This window comes from Myotis davidii, unplaced genomic scaffold (genome assembly GCF_000327345.1).
Source record: "Myotis davidii unplaced genomic scaffold, ASM32734v1 scaffold150, whole genome shotgun sequence".
Classification (NCBI taxonomy): Eukaryota; Metazoa; Chordata; class Mammalia; order Chiroptera; family Vespertilionidae; genus Myotis; species Myotis davidii.
This window is the reverse complement of record NW_006283437.1, coordinates 2,067,855-2,080,405: the sequence shown is the minus strand read 5'-3', so window position 1 is coordinate 2,080,405 and position 12,551 is coordinate 2,067,855. Positions and strand designations below refer to the sequence as shown.

Below are 12,551 nucleotides of genomic sequence, written 5' to 3'. Positions count from 1 at the left end.
CTATGATCGCCGAAGCCGGTTTGGCTCAGTGGATAGAGCTTCGGCCTGCGGACTGAAAGGTCCCAGGTTCGATCCCGGTCAAGGGCATGTACCTTGGTTGCGGGCACATACCCGGTGGGGAGTGTGCAGGAGGCAGCTGATCAATGTTTCTCTCTCATCGATGTTTCTAACTCTCTATCCCTCTGCCTTCCTCTCTGTAAAAAATCAATAAAATATATTTTTAAAAAAATAAATAAATAAAAGCACCCAGGTGGTTCCAAGGCACAGCCGGGGCTGGAACCACTGGGCGAGATCAACAGGGGCCAAGTTCAGACACACGTGGGTGCCGATTTGTTCCTTCTCTAACCTGTGACCCCTCTTAGCACGCTCTGATTTGGGGTGGGGGTTGGAATTAAGAGAGCAAGAGGCTATAATCTATTCAAACAAAGCCCATTTGGTACAGTTTTAAGATTGCTTCCGATTTCATATTTTAAAAAAATGCTGTAACACACCAGTCACCACATGCACACACCTTGGTGCACACCCAAAATCTGTCTTCTCAGACAAGTTTTTACCCAGAGTAAAAGGGTACCAGTGCTTTCTAAAGTCTGTAATACACTCTATTGTCTTTTGCTGAATTGTCTTTTAGAATATTATTTCCAATTGACATTATTCAACAGTATTCTACTTTGCACTTCTTTAGTGATCAATTTTCCCATTTTTATCGTGGTCATTTGTACTTCCTCTTTTCTGAAACAGCTCTGCACATGCTTTCACCACTTTTCCATTTGGAGTTCATTTTTTCTTACTGATTTTTAAAGACCCTTTTTATATGAAGGGTATTAAATGCTGTGTGCCATGTACATTCATTGCCAATATTTTTCTTCCTGTCATTTGCTTTTAATTCTTTTGAGATGTTTTTGATTTACAAGTGTAAGCTGTTTATGTAGCCAAAATGTACCAGGTTTATCCTTTATGCATCTTCCACTGCTTTTATGTTTAAAAGTTCTTTTGCCAAGGCCGGTTTGGCTCAGTGGATAGAGCGTCGGCCTGTGGACTGAAGGGTCCCGGGTTCGATTCCCGTCAAGGGCATGTACCTTGGTTGCAGGCACATACCTGGTGGGGGGTGTGCAGGAGGCAGCTGATCGATGTTTCTCTCTCATTGATGTTTCTGACTCTCTGTCCCTCTCCCTTCCTCTCTGTGAAAAATCAATAAAAATATATTTTAAAAGTTCTTTTTCATCTCAAAATGTCCTTATAATCATCTTACACCTAATTTCTAACATTAAATGCTTTCATTCATCTGGAATTCATGTTGGCAAACCAACTGCCTCAACTCTAACACCCAAATGCCAGCTCCATCACGCACTGAACATGAGTGTGTGAGCTTTCTTGTGTGCCCTATTGATTAATGTGTCTGTTTTGTCTTGAGCTGATACTACACTGTTTCAAGTTCTATAACTTTCTTATTGTTTATTTCAAGACCTCACAAAAGTACATCATTCTCATTTTTATTTTTAAAGGCATTTTGTTTATTCTTTCTGAAACTTACCTGAATATTTTGGAAAAGTCTTATAAAGTTATTCCAAAATTAATGCATGTTAAGACAATATTGTTTGCAAATACTAACAAATAGATCTATGGAACCAAAGAGAGAGTACAAAGATGAGAAAAGTAGTATTTTAACCTGTGAGAAAGGAGAGGACAATTTCTTATTCAATGGAAAAAGATTAGAATGCTGCCTCAGACTATATAACAAAGTAAATTCCTGGAAAACTGGCTAAGTCCAGTTTGAACAGTTGATTTACAGAGAAGGGCCCCTAAATGGCAAAGAAACATGAAAAGATTCTTACTCTCAGTGATGATCAGGGCAATGCAAATACAAACAATCAGGTAACATTTTTTCCTGCCATGTGATGGGCAGATTATTTTTTAAATATAACTCCTTAATATGTAGGTTACAAGATTGGGGCAATCGCTGAGAAGCCTGGGTTAACATAGCCATGTTGGAGGGAAATTGGGGAAGGTCTATTAAAACGTGAAACACCACACCTGTGGCCTGTGTATCACCCAGAGAAACCCCAGGACCCACACCCAGCAAGATAAGTATCAGCAGGGCTCTATCCACCACTCAGACGGACATGCTCCTCTTCTGGTTGGCAGATAACCCCAACCTTGATCCTGCAAATGATCCCGGACCCCAACTGCCAGCCCCTTTAATCCTTTCCCTTTTAACCCCATACTGTCCTGTGACCCAGCAATAAAGAGTTAATGAGTTAAGGACTGGCACAGAGAGAGCTCTGGGGTGCCCCTGCCCCTTCAGCCCTGAGCCCACAGCTCGTTCTAGCTGGTTGTGGACATCTGACTGTGATCCCTGTGTTAGATGTTCATCAAAGTATTGTTGTAAGAACAACAGACTGGGGACAACTTGAGGCAGAGACTGCTCACTGCCTGCCAATGTCCACTTTCTCCTTCACACCAACAGAACCTATCAACATCACTGTCCCCCTGCAGCCAGGTGTGGCTGTGTGAGTGCCTGTCCCAGCTTCCCTTTCGGCCAGGTGTGGCTGTGTGAGTGTGTGTCCCAGCTTCCCTTTCGGCCAGGTGTGGCTGTGTGAGTCCTGTCCCAGCCTGCGGCCAGGTGTGGCTGTGTGAGTGTGTGTCCCAGCTTCCCCTGCGGCCAGGTGTGGCTGTGTGAGTGTGTGTCCCAGCTTCCCCTGCGGCCAGGTGTGGCTGTGTGAGTGTGTGTCCCAGCTTCCCCTGCGGCCAGGTGTGGCTGTGTGAGTGTGTGTCCCAGCTTCCCCTGCGGCCAGGTGTGGCTGTGTGAGTGTGTGTCCCAGCTTCCCCTGTGGCCAGGTGTGGCTGTGTGAGTGTGTGTCCCAGCTTCCCTTGTGGCCAGGTGTGGCTGTGTGAGTGCGTGTCCCAGCTTCCCTTGTGGCAGGTGTGGCTGTGTGAGTACATGCTAGCCAGTGAAAGCTGAGCAGAGCTAAGTGGGACTTCTGGGAAATCATCTTAAGAGGGTCCTCAAGCAGTCTCCCAGATGGAGGATGTGGTTGTGGGACTGCAGCACACCTTCAACAGAAGCGGGAGCCCATCCAAACTCCCTGAGGGCTGGAGGCCTGGGTGCCTGCCAGCTTCCTGGAGGCTTCATGCAGACCCAGGCCGCCTGTCCTGGACTTCTCTTAAATGGGAAGCAGATTGATGTCCTATTCAAACTGCTGTAGCTGTGTGTCTCTCGGTGAGATGCAGCCAAGTTTAATCCTAACGATGCGAAGCTAATTCCTATTAACAGGAAATGGCTAATTCAACCACGATACATAAAACACATATGAATTGGAAACAAATGGAGATGTTATACATACGTGATGAAACACTCCGCAGACTGAGTTAAATACACAGGCAATACAAGATACAGAGCAACCTAAGTGCCCATCAGTAGATGATTGGATAAAGAAGATATGGCACATATGCACCATGGAATATTACTCACCATAAACAGAGTGAAATCTTGCCATTTGTGGCAACATCGATGGACCTGGAGGGTATTATGAAGTAAAATAAATCGGACAAAGAAAGACAAATACCATCTGATTTCACTTACATGTTGAATCTAAAGAACAAAATAAACAAAACAGATACAGACCCAAAAAGAGAACAGACTGATGGTTGCCAGCAACGAAAATAATTTTATGGTTGGGTCAGAACATAAGGAACTGTAATTAAAGGGCCAGAAGGTTAAGAACCACTGCTCTAGGAAGACCTGTTAGGACTGTATCAATCAGTGTCTACTCAGGAAAACAGAACCACTCTAGGTATTTCAAACAGAAATAATTTAATACAGGGGATTAGTTCCAAAAGTGATGGAAGGGTGGGAGGAGCCAAAAGGGAAGGATGCAGTTACTTAGCAAGTAGTACTGTAGGAACTACCCCTTAGGCTGCAGACACCAAAGGGGAGACGATGATACCAGAGCCCATGACTGTTATATCACTGTGACTGCTGGAGCATCTGCTACTGTTATTGCTGCCTTAGGAACCACAGCCACGTCCACCTTGCAGGAAGCCCAAGGTCCCACTCCCACTAACACTGCAGGATCCTGTCTGACCCTGTGCGTGTTGTGCTACTGAGGCTACAGAAATGCCCACTTCAACTCCATGCTACACGAACAAGTAATCTGAAACCTACACTTAGTCAACACTGCAGGTGCTGCTAATGCCATGTGAGCTACATCTAGGGGCAGAACTTGGTCTGTCCAGGGTCCTGCCAGAGATTCCCACTGGGCAAACCTAATTAAAAAACAGCTGGCAAAACCAAAATGGCTAGCCAGGGATGCTGGGAATGTCATTTCCAGGCTCCCAGCACCCTGCAGTCCAAAGAGGAGCATGGAAGGGAGGGAAGATACATGAGGGGGGAGACTGGGAGTGGCTACTGCAAGAATTAGGTGAGAAAGGAGGGCAGCTTGGACTAGGGTAATAGCAATGGAGGTGCTGAGAGGCAGTCAAATCCTGTATATATTTTGAGGTGAGAATCAACAGGACTTGCTCACAGATCAGACATGGAGAATGAGAGAGAGAGAGAGAAAGAGAGGTAAAGGCAAAGCAAAGAGAAAATATTAACTTTCTTTGAGGGGAGAGAAAAAGAGAGAGAGGTGAAGAGAGAGAGAGAGAGAGAGAGAGAGAGAGAGAGAGAGAGAGAGAGAAGGCAAGGCCAACTCTGGATTGCTCTTGGCCTGAGCAAATAAAAGATTAAGTTCCTATGTACTTAGATGACTAAGACCAGGATAAAAGCAGGTCTTAAGGAAGCAGCAAGTTCAGTTGTGGACAAGTTTAGTTTGCGATGCCCATGAGGCATCAGGTGGAGATGCTGAGCAGACAGTTCAGGCAAAGAGAGACACAAATGTGAGGTGCAGTTGTATGTGAGTGGCATATAAAGCCACGGGGCTTGTGATGTCACTATGGTAGATAAATAAGAGATGATGTCCAAGGACAAATCCTCATGATACTCCAAGATAAAGGTCATGGAGGCAAAAAGAAACCATCAAAGGAAGTTTAGAAGAAGCGGAGGGGTGAGAACACTAGAAGAACGTGGCGTCTTGAAACCCCAGCGAACAAAACCTTTTATGAAGAGTGTTAATTGTGTCAAATGCTGCTTATAGGTCAAGTTCAATGAGGACCATGAATTGACTTGAGTTTAGCACTATGGACTAATTCAGTGATGGCGAACCTTTTGAGCTCGGCATGTGAGCATTTTGAAAAACCTTAACTCTGGTGCCATGTCACATACAGAAATTTTTTGATATTTGCAACCATAGTAAAACAAAGATTTATATTTTTGATATTTATTTTGTATATTTAAATGCCATTTAACAAAGAAAAATCAACCAAAAAATTGAGTTCGCATGTCACCTCTGACACGTTGTCATAGGTTTGCCATCACTGGACTAATTGGTGACCTTGAGAAGAATGGTTTTAGAGGCGAGGTGGGAGCATAGTGTGATTGGAGTAAGCTCCAAGATGAGTGGAGAGGAGAATTTGGAGTCCCTGGTGAGTAGAGTTCCAATGCCTACCTCCATGCTGCTGAACTGTATATTTATCCAGTAAGCAAATGTCGGATACCCACGCTCTTGAGGAGTTGAACTTTGTGTGCTGATGGGAAGGACCCAGAGGAGAGGTAAGGCTGGATGCAGCAGAAAAAGGGAAGGACTGCTGGAGTCATATCCTTGAGAAGACAAGAGAGGACTGGATCTAGTGCACAAGTGGAGGGGTTGGCCTTATCTAAAATCAAGTCATTAGCAGGAGAGAAAATCAAGCATGAGAACAGAGCTACAGGCAGGTGGGTGGAGGTGGTGGTAAAGTTCTCTTCCATTTGCTTCTATTTACCAGTGAAGTCGGAAGCAGAGTCATCAGCTGATGAGAATAGGAGAGGAGATGTTAGAGTCTGAGAGAGGAGAGAAGGAACTAAATACTTACCTAGGAGAATGGGACCATGAAGGGGCGAGGACGATGATTGCAAGGAAGTGTTAAGGGTCCACTTGAGATTAGAAATGATGAGTTTTGAGTGGTTCTGGTCATCATGCTTATGCATTTGCTGTGTTCAGCAGCGTGGGTGTCGGCGTTGGGCACTGGCTGGGCAGAAAATTGATTTTAAGCAAGAAATACAGCACAGTGAGAGAGTGTTAAGGGAGTTGATGATATGAACAACAAAAAATAAGTATCAAGTTTCTCCATGGAGTTTAGACCGAGTGAAGAGGAAAGAGAGGACAGGAAGGCAGTGCTCAATAAACAGAGATTCGCCCCTTTAAGATAAGTTGCACTAGATGCTCATGACTAAAACTGTTGTCCTCTGGGTAAATGGGGCATTTGAGGGTCTTCCCTATGCATTTATCCAATAAGCAAATGTTGGACACTTGTCATGAGCTACGTCCAGAAGGGACACTTGGTTGCTTCCCTAGAATCATTTAAAATATCAGGGAGACAAGTTGGAAACAAAGCCGGAGCAGTCCTGGGTGATTATGGAGAACAGAGATTGATTTTATTTCATTGTCAATAAAATTTTCAAGTAGGATGAAAGATGCAAATCTAGTTGAAAAGTACATATCTGTATCAATCAAAATGGCTTAAATCCAAAAGATAATTTATCGATGGATGTCATTTAAAAGTTTGCAGCATAACAATGGCTAATGCTTACTGAGGGTGTACTGTTAGCCAGGCTCTGAGGACGTGCACTGCGTTTGTTATCTTGTTTAATCCCAGGAGCAGAGCCAGAGCTGGAGGCATCTGCTTCCAGAAAGTGCACTTCTCACCACTGTGCTCTTGAAGAGGCAGCTCCAGGCAGAGCTGGGCCCAGGGACGTGAACGTTATTCCCAGGACTCAGTCTTCCACTCCACTCTGCTTACTCCGTGTTGCATGAATTCCCATGCATGCAGGTCCCCTCCACTCATGACAGCTCCGGCTTAAACGGTACTTATATTTAGCATTTCCAGGGAAAGTCGTTCGCCTCTTCTGAAAGTACCAGATCTACATCAGTCTGTTTATAATGTTAGAAAATAGATCCACAATACAGTTACATACAAAACCTCACGCTTTACAAAACAGGTATGGGCTGACCCATGAATAAACGCATTTATAATTGGAAGGATATAAATAAAACGCCAATAACAGTTATTTCTGAGTGTTATGATTTGGGGGACTATATTTTATTTTTGCTTCTCAGTATTTTCATTTGTTTTTACATAAAGAATATATTATCTGTATAACAGAACTACTGAAGGTAACCAAACCTCAACAGAAGCAAACAAATGTGTCTCTATGTTGTTCTCTGCAGCCAGGCCCCTTCCCACTCATCCTATGCCGCTAAGTTCTGTGTCTCAGGAAATTGATAAATTGGGGTGGCAGCACCACCTGTGACAGTCTTATCTGCTTCCATTTGGTTAAAGACTAGAAGAGGAGGAGGAGTGTCCCAGGCCAGCTCTGCCATATATATATAAATATATAAATCCTCACCTGAGGATATTTTTCCATTGGTTTTTTAAGAGAGAGTGGAAGGGAGTGGGCGAGACAGAGAGAAACACCAATGTGAGAGAGACACATCGATTGGTTGCCTCCCGCATGCCCCGGACCAGGGCCGGGAACCTGCATCCGAGGTACATGCCCTTGACCGGAATTGAGTCCGCAAACTGACGCCCTATTCACTGAGCCAAACAGGCTGGGGCTCTGCCATATTATTGAACATGGGAACAGGCTCAGTATCTTCCCTGACATTACAGGCACTTTGGATCCATTTTGAAATGGAATATTAGCTCTTCCTGGGAAGCCCTCACAAGGCAGCATTTAGTAGTGCCTCAGGAAGGAGAGAAGACAAATAAACCAAGGGGGTCCCAACTGAATATGCAGCCCAAACCCCAAGTACCAGGCTGCTTTGGAAGTAGCTGTTTAGTCCCTGCCTCTAAGGAGTTTCCATCTCATTAAGAAGGCAGGGCGTAAGGCAGGGCGAGCAGAAGATAGTGTGGGTTAAATGATGCAGGAGGGACGTGGGCTCCACAGGGCTGACCCCAGAGGAGACCATGGCGAGAGCTGGTCATCAGCCACCCCATTCTCCAGCCTGCAGCGCATATGGGAACACGGAAAACCCACCCTGCTTCAGACTGCTTCCTAACTTCTCAAGTACAGATCGGGATAATCCCCATCCCACTGGCATGTGGAGAGGATTAAACTGGGTAATGTATCTAAACCCTTAGCCTAGTACCTGTAGCTGAGAAAATGCGCAATAAATGGTGCCTATAATTATTATGAGTATGTTCACGAATAGCAGAAGCCAACATGAAGATGACAAAAGATTTGGAATCTTACAAAGTACTTAAAATCGGCCATGGCTTCTAATCTTGTAGATCTGGTTCCCTTCCGCAGCAGTATCTGGTTTCTTGAACCTTTGCCCTGTGATCCTATCCAGGGTACAGAGTGTGCTAGTATATAAAATCTCACCCTCACTCCCAGCCTCCTTCCTAAATGTAGAATATGCATTCGCATCCTCCTGGCTCGATGGGAACTTGGCACCTCACAAACCTGCAGACCGCACGGCTCCAATTCACAGTCCTGCGCTTCAGAAGAACCACCTTCTTTGGAACATTTTCTCACATTTTACAAAACTCAGCTCGAGAGAGGAAAATGTGAAACTTATATTGGACTGAAACTGAATAATAAGGCTTGATGGGTCCAAAGACTTTAGGAAAAGAAAATGTCCTTGTTTTATAATTTTCAAATTCGAGGTCTGAAATGCAGGGACCAGCGTGAGAGGGAGGTGCGTGAGTGGTAACGCTGATGCGAGGAGGCCAAGCCGTCTCAGTGAGGGCGGCCCAGAGCTTTCTGTGCTGCCTCTGCGACACCCGCTCCCCAGCTCCCCGACCTGTGAGCTCCCCACGTGCTTTTTCAGCGTGAGCTGTTCTCAACTCTTCCTTTGGCTTACATTAGCCAGAGTCCGTTTCTGTTGCTTGCAGCTCAGTAACCCTTACTGAGTCCTAAACACAGGGGTTGGGGGTGGGGAGACAGTTATGAGTGAGAAGAAAATGAATAAGGAACAGAGCAGCAGAGAAGATGCAGAAAGCAGCTAGAGCCTGGGACTGCTTCACATTTTGAAGGGTTCCAGTCCTAGTCCAAACGCACCCTTCATCCACACACGCCCCCTCCAGCACCTTCCATGAAAATGGTCCCTGTGCCTTGTTGCTGATGTGGCTGCTGTGTTGGTAATGGTCAGGACTCTTTCAATTGCAAGCAACAGAAAGGTAACTAATCAGTTAAAGCAAAAAAGCCCAGGGACCATGCTGCTGGCGTGGCTAGACTTAGAGTTCACAGGGTGCTGTCCGAGCCGCCACCGTTCAGGCCTGTTTCCCCTCCTGAGGGTGGAGGTGGCCCTGGAAGCTCCAGGCTCGTGTTTTCCCAGCTCATCATCTCAGAAGAAAAGGAGTTTCTCTCTTCCAAGTGGTTGGTGCTCACTGGAGATCTGAGTTGCTTTCAATAAAGTACGATTAGAAAATTATAGTTGTTCGGGCTTGGTCATATGCCTGCCCTTGAACTAGGATCAACCCACACAAACCACACAGGAAAAGCATGAGAGAAAACCTTTTCTCCAAGGACATGAGAGCTACTGGTTGCTCTCCGTAACTTTTCTTCAGTTCTTTCTGGATGAGCAGACACCCAAAGGCTAGGCAGGCACCGAGCCACGCAGAGTGAAGACTACATTCCAAAGGACCCCTTGAGGCTACAAAGCCTTGGGGCAGTGCTCTCACCACCTGAATGTAAGTGGCAGTAATGGATGCAAGGTCCAGGAAATGCCCCAGAGGGATCTGTCATGTCCTTCTTTGTCTTTTCATCCTTGCCTTTGTCCAGAATGTGGTCATGATGGATAAGGAATATGGAAGTGAGTAAGGCGCCCTGGACCAGCCGGCCATGTCGGATGGGGGAGACACCTGGTGGAGCCTGGGTCCCCAACACTGTGCAGCCACCAGCCCTGACTCCCTTCACCTGCTTCCGGGTGACGGGAACAGGAACAGGAGTGACTTTGACAAACCATAACCCAACACAATCCTCCTCAATCCCTCCACAGGCAACTCATGGTGCTGCCATGAAAGGGGGAGAAGCGCTGGGCAGGCACGTCCCGTCTCACTCCCTGAGTGGTCGGTCCTCTGGGTGGACTTTGAGGGGCAAAGCTGCCTGGCTCTGGTGCAGCCGAAACCCAAGAACTTCAGAACGTGTGCATTCAAAGGTAAAGCTAAGCTTAAAGTGGAGCCAAGTGCAGTTATGAGAAGGAACTACACCCATGTTTTCCCCACTAAGAATAAAACGCTTGTCAGAGTGGGTTAACCTACATTTAACCGTGTCACTTTAAGAATGGAGGTTCACAATGTGGAAGTGCATATTAGAACCCCTTTCAACATATTCGTGTTGACATTTTTATTAACAACTTTAGTGAGGAATTAAATTGTAGTCAAACACAGATATGACATGATGCCAATAGAAGGGCTGTCTTGAATAACAGAACCATAGAATTACACATCAGAACCCAAGGAGGTGTTTGAAGTTAATCTTGACTCCCCATTTTACAGGTGAGAAAACTGAGGCTCGGAGAGGTCAACCAACTTGCTCCAGGTGCACCTGGAATCAATGGTGAAGCTGTCTGGACTCAATCCTCCCACTTCCTCTTTTTGAACAAATGAAAGCTATATCACGATTCAAGATTCAAGTAGACTTTTTTTTTTTAAGTGGAAGCAGTGAGCTGATGAGACCAGATACAATGCAATCAGGTCAAATGTGTAAGGCCCTACATGTGCGGTCCACAAAAGCCCACTGTACAAGCGCAGTGTGCAGCCGATGTGCCTTAATCAGCAGCACTTGTAAGAAACACTTAGAGACGTGAGTCAGCTGCAAGCCTGAGGTGTCAGCAGTGTGATGGGGTGACAAGAAAGAGATAAAGCAGCCATAGGTGGCATCGCTAGGGTCTGAGTCCTGTTGAACCTTTCAATCTATACCCGTGATTCCTCCTTCAGGCCCAGGTATCAAGAGTTTAGAATGATCTAGACAAATTAGTTCAGCTCTAGGATGGAATTGCATGAGGATGGTCAAAGGAAGTTAGGGGACTGCAAAGCACTGTAACAGAACTTGGATCTTGGAGTCAGACTGCCTGGGCTTAATACCCGCTCTGTCAGTTACTGAGGATGTGTTCATTAAGCCTTGATCTCCCTGACTGTACGTGAGGAGTGGCACCCTCTCCCTCTGGAGAGACAGGAGGTAAGGCAAGTCATGTGGTGTGCACATCGCTGGCACAAAGCAAGGCTCCACAAATGTTAGCCACTGTGGGGCTGAAGGAAGCCAGTGATGTGGGGACAATGGTAACAGCCTAATAGGCTGTGGTGAATCTTAAACGAGTTAACACATGCCGCGGGCTGGAAACAAACCCGGCAGCAATTATTATCTGCAATAGAGGGACTGACCTAAGGCTTCCATGGATGGGCCTGGTTTAGGGGCAAAATATACCCTGACAGGCTACGGTCCACAGAGCCTGATGTGAAGGATGCTCAGTTATGTGTGTGTGTGTGGAGGGCAGGGAGTGAGGGTGGTCACTCAGACATTCTATGGGGCACTCACTTGACCGCCTGGGAAGGGTGGCTTGGCCTTGTCACGGACTGACACCTTAGCTGCTTTCTGGGCCTTGGTCCTGTAGGCCTGTTCTGCTGACCTCTGACGAGGGTTGGTCACTCAAGCTCGCTCTGGTCATGGCCACTGAGGATTGCCTGGGGACAGTCACAGGAATCATTCCAAGTGGAGCTGCTCCTAAGTCCTCCCCCGCACCGCCCCGCACTCCTCTCCCTGTCTCCTCCTCCCTGGGCCCCTGTGGGAGGAAGCCCATAGTGCCCTGGACCTCAGGGCCCTCTGGGAGCAGGGACAGCGCCCGGAGCAGTCCGCCGCTAGGGGGCGGCCGCTAAGAGCGAACCCGCCCGCGCGGAGTCCGCTCCTTTGGGGTTCGCGCACCCCCACGCCCAGCGAGAGGTGGAGTGACAGTGGGGTGGGGGCGCACGCTCCATGGGTGTGAGACAGCCAGTCGCCGGGTGTGAGTCAGCGCGTGGGGGGAGGGGGCGAGGGAGCTCCCTGAATAGTCGCGGAATCACACTCCCGCGCCGCGCCTCCACGCATCCCGTCTAGAGCCTGTGTCCCCGTCTCGCGCGTGTCCCCATCCTGCGTGTGTTCCCGCTAACGGCGCGGTGTCTGAGTGCAAGCTCTGAGTCTGCCTGGTGAGGTGGGGGCGGGAGGGAGGGCAGTGTGCCTGTGGGAGTGTCTATGCCCAGGTGAGGGGGTTTCTCCCTCCCCGCTCCACGTGGGTGTGGGGGTGTGTCCCGGTACGTGCGCGCGTGTCCGCTCATGCACACTGAAGGGTCACGGGTTCAATTCCTGGCACAATCAAATGCAACATCTGTAATAGTAAAAAAAATAATAATAAGCAAAAGCAATCAAGTAAAAAACTTTGTTACTAAATAGGAAAGTGCCTGGGTTGCATGTTCATCCCCTGGCCCAGTTGGGGGTGTTT

General features: G+C 47.1%; 1 protein-coding gene across 1 annotated transcript in view; it reads left to right on the top strand.

Annotated features, from left to right (window-relative positions):
• The window catches only part of HS3ST2 (heparan sulfate-glucosamine 3-sulfotransferase 2), a 166,342-nt gene that overhangs the window by 66,817 nt on the left and 86,974 nt on the right, over positions 1 to 12,551 (top strand). The gene's annotated exons all lie outside the window — the stretch shown is intronic.